The sequence below is a fragment of the Molossus molossus genome, unplaced genomic scaffold (genome assembly GCF_014108415.1).
Source record: "Molossus molossus isolate mMolMol1 unplaced genomic scaffold, mMolMol1.p scaffold_m16_p_2, whole genome shotgun sequence".
Lineage (NCBI taxonomy): Eukaryota > Metazoa > Chordata > Mammalia > Chiroptera > Molossidae > Molossus > Molossus molossus.
This window is the reverse complement of record NW_023425355.1, coordinates 95,194,720-95,199,277: the sequence shown is the minus strand read 5'-3', so window position 1 is coordinate 95,199,277 and position 4,558 is coordinate 95,194,720.

Genomic DNA, 4,558 nt, shown 5'->3' with positions numbered 1-4,558 from the left:
AGTGATTTGGAAGAGACCATCCAATCAGAGCATAATAAAGAAAAAATGTAGCTAGTTTAAGGGACCTCTGGGACAACACCAAGAGCAACAATATCTGCATCATAAGGGCACCAGGAGGAGAAGAGGGCGAGCAAGGGATTGAGAATCTATTTAAAGAAACAAGGACTTAAAACTTTCATAACCCGGTGAAGAAAAAGACGCACCAGTCCAGGGAGCACAGAGTCACAAACAAAATGAACCCAAAGAGGCCCACACCAAGACACATCATAATTAAAATGGCACAAGTTAAAAACAGAGAGAATCGTAAAAGCACCAAGAGGAAGACAGTTTGTTGCCTACAAAAGAGCTCCCATAAGACTATCAGTTGCTTTGTCAACAGAAACATTTCAGGACTGAAGGGATTGGCACAAAATGTTCAAAATGATGAAAAAGAAGGACCTACAACCAGGACTAATCTACCCAGCAAGGCTATCATTTAAAATTTAAGCAGAGTTAAAGAGCTTTCCGGACAAAAAAGAGCTGCAAGAGTTAATTACCACCCAACTAGTATTACAAGAAATGTTAAAGGGACTTCTTTTAGAAGAAGAAAGAAAAACTAGAGGAACATAATCATAAAGAATAAAATGACATCAAATATGTACCTATCAATAATAACTTTAAATGTAAATGGAATAAATGCTCCAAATCAAGATACATAGGGTGGTGAAATGGATAACAATACATGACCCATATATGTGTTGTCTGCAAGAGACCCACCTCAGAAGGAAAGACACACACAGACTGAAAGTAAAGGGATGGAAAAGATATCTTATGCAAATAGAAACAAAATATGCCGGGATAGCAATACTTTTATCAGGCACAGCAGAATTTAAAACAAGGGCCAAAATAAGAGACAAAGGAGGGCATTACATAATCTTAAAGGGATCAACCCAGCATGATATAACGCTTGTAAACATTTATGCACCCAATATAGGAGCACTTCTATATGTAAATCAAATATTGATGTCCATGAATGTAGAGATCAACAGTAATACTGTCATAGTAGAGGACTTTAACACCCCATTGACATCAACAAGGAACAGTGACATCAAATGGCACACTAGACCAGATATGTCCAATTGGTGCTTTCAGAGCATTTCACCCCAAAGCAGCAGAATATGCATTATTTTCATGTGCACATTGAGCATTCTCCAGGATAGAGAACATGTTAGGACACAAAACATGTCTCAATAAATTTAAGAAGATTGAAAAAATATCAATCATCTTCTCCTACCACAATGGGATGAAACTAGAAAAGAATTATAAGAAATGAACTGAAAAACTCAGAAAGTAGTGAGCTAAATTACATGTTATTAAACAGTGAATGTGTTAACAATGATATTATGAAAACCATCAAAAGATACCTTGAGACAAATGAAAATGAAAACACAATAACCCAAAATCTATGGGACACAGTAAAGCAATACAGGCCTACCTCAAGAAACAGACAAACAAACAAAAAATCTCCTATGAAAAATCTAACATTATACCTAAAGGAAAATAAAAAGAACACCAAACAAAGCCCCAAATGAGCAGAAGTAGGGAAATAATAAAGATCAGAAGAGAAATAAATGAAATAGGTCTAAAAAGCAATGCAAAAGATCAATAAAAGTAAGAGCTGGTTCTTTGGAAAGGTAAAGAAGATTTATAAACCTTTAACCAGACTCATCAAGAAAAAAAGAGAGAGGACCCAAATAAACAAAATAATAAATGAAATGGGAGAAGTGACAACGGACACTACAGAAATACAAAGGAGTATAAAAATATTATGAACAACTATATGCCAACAAATTGGACAATCTGAAAGAAGTGGATAAAGTCCTAGGAACATACAATCTTTCAAACCTGATCAAGAAGGAACAGATAATCTGAACAGATGAATTACAAATAAAATTGAAGCAGTAATAATAATTTTTAAAAAGGACAAAAGTCTTAGAACTGATGGCTTCACAGGTGACATTTCTCAAACATTCAAAGAACTAACACCTGTCTTTCTCAAACCATTCCAAGATTTCAAGAACACAGAAGACTTCCAAGTTTATCTCATGGGGCGACCGTTATCCTGATTTTAAATCCAGATGAAGACACTACAAAGAAAGAAAATTATCAGCCAATATCCCCGATGCACATAGACACAAAATCCTCAACAACATATTAGCAAAGCAAATACAACAATGCAATGAAAAGATCATATATCATGAGCAAGTGGGATTTATTCCAGGAATGCAGGGTTGGTACAATATCTGCAAATTAATTAATGTGATATACCACAAGACAAAATAAAGGATAAAAATTATACAATCATATCAATAAACACAGGAAAAGCATTTGGCAAAATCGGTCACCCATTTATGATAAAACCTCTCAGCAAAGTGGGAATAAAGGGAACATACCTCAACATAATAAAGCCATATAGGACCAACCTACAGCCAATATCATACTCAACTACAAAAAAAAAAAAAAAAAAAAAACCCACAAAAAACTAAACCTGTTTCTCTTAAGATCAGAAACAAGACAAGGATGTCCACTTTTACCATTCTTATTCAACATAGTACTGGAAGTCCTTGCCACAGCAATCAGACAAAATGAAAGAAACAAAAGGCATCCAAAATATAAAGGAAGAAATATAACTGTCATTGTTTGCAGATGATATGATATTGTATATAGAGAATCCTAAAGATTCCACCAAAGGGGAGGGGGAAAAAACCCTCCTAAAACTGATAAATGAATTCAGGAAACTAGCAGGATATGAAATAAATATTCAGAAATTGGTTGCATTTTTATACACCAATAATGATCTATCAGAATGAGAAATGAAAAACATTACATTTGTAGACTGGCCGATGTGGCTCAGTGGATTGAACATTGTCCCATGAACTGAGAGGTCCCAATTCAATTCCTGGTCAGGGCACATGCCTGGAGTGCGGGCTTGAGCCCCAGTGGGGGCCGTGCAGGAAGCAGCCGATGGATGTTTCTCTCTCTCTCTCTCTCTCTCTCTCTCTCTCTCTCTCTCTCTCTCTCTCTCCTTTCCTTTCTCTCTAAAAAAATCAATAAAAAAAGAAAGGCAAACAAACAAACAAAATTTCATTTGCAATTGCATCAATAGAATGAAAACAACTAGGAATAGATTTAACTAAGGAGGTAAAGGACCTGTACTTGCAATGTTATTAGACACTGAAGAAAGAAATTGGAGAAGATAGAAATAATTGGGAGCATGTATTATGCTTATGGATAGGAAGAATTAGCATCATTAAAATATCCATACCTATGCAAAGCAATCTATAGATTCAATACAATTCCTATCAAGATACCAATGGCATATTTCACAGAACAGAACAAATAATCCAAAAATGTATATGGAACCACAAAAGACCCTGAATAGCCACAGCTATTTTGAGAAAGAAGAGCACATTTGGAGGTACTGGCATAAAATCAGACATATAGATCAATGGAACAGACTAGAGAGCCCATCAATAAACCCATGCCTATAAGATGAATTAATATTTGACAAATGATGCAACAACATACATGATATGAAAACAGTATATTCGATAAATGGTGTTGGGAAATTTGGACAGACACATGAAAAAAATAAAACTAGACCTCCTTCTTATACCGTATACAAAAGTAAACTCAAAATGGACTAAAGACTTAAATGGAAGACTCGGTAATATAATAATCTTAGAAGAAAATACAGACAGTAAGATCTCTGACATTTTTCTTAGCAACACTTTGTTTTATAGATCTTCTTGAGTGGTGGATAAAAAAATAAACAAATGGGACTACATCAAACTAAAACAAAGGAGAGGAAATCATTACCAAAACCAAAAGACAGTTTTCTACATGGGAGAACATATTCGCCAATGACACATTTTATAAGGGGTTAATGTATAAAAGTTATAAAGAACTCATACAACTCAACACCAAAAAGCAAGCAGTTGAATTAAAAAATAATCAGAGAGATGCAAATTAAAATGACTATAAGGTATCACCTCACACCTGTCAGAATGGCCGCCATCAACAAATCATCAAACAACAAGTGTTGGCGAGGGTGTGGAGAAAAGGGGACTCTAGTACACTGCTGGTGGGAATGCAGACTGGTGCAGCCACTGTGGAAAGCAACATGGTGTTTCCTCAAAAAATTAAAAATTGAACTGCCATTTGACCCAGTGATCCCACTTCTAGGAATATATCCTAAGAAACCTGAAACTCCAATCAGAAAGAAAATCTTTACCCTTGTGTTCATAGCAGTGCTATTTATAATAGCTAAGGTCTGGAAACAGCCCAAGTGTCCATAAGTAGATGAGGGAATAAAAAGGCCGTGGTACATTTATACAATGGAATGCTATGCAGCTATAAGAAAGACGTATCTTTCACCCTTGAGACCAAGTGGAGTGACCCAGAGAGTATTATGCTAAGTGAAATAAGCCAGCCAGAGAAACAAATATCACACACTCTCACTTCTTTGTGGAATCTAATGAACAAATTACCTGATGGACAAGATAGATCCAGAGACATG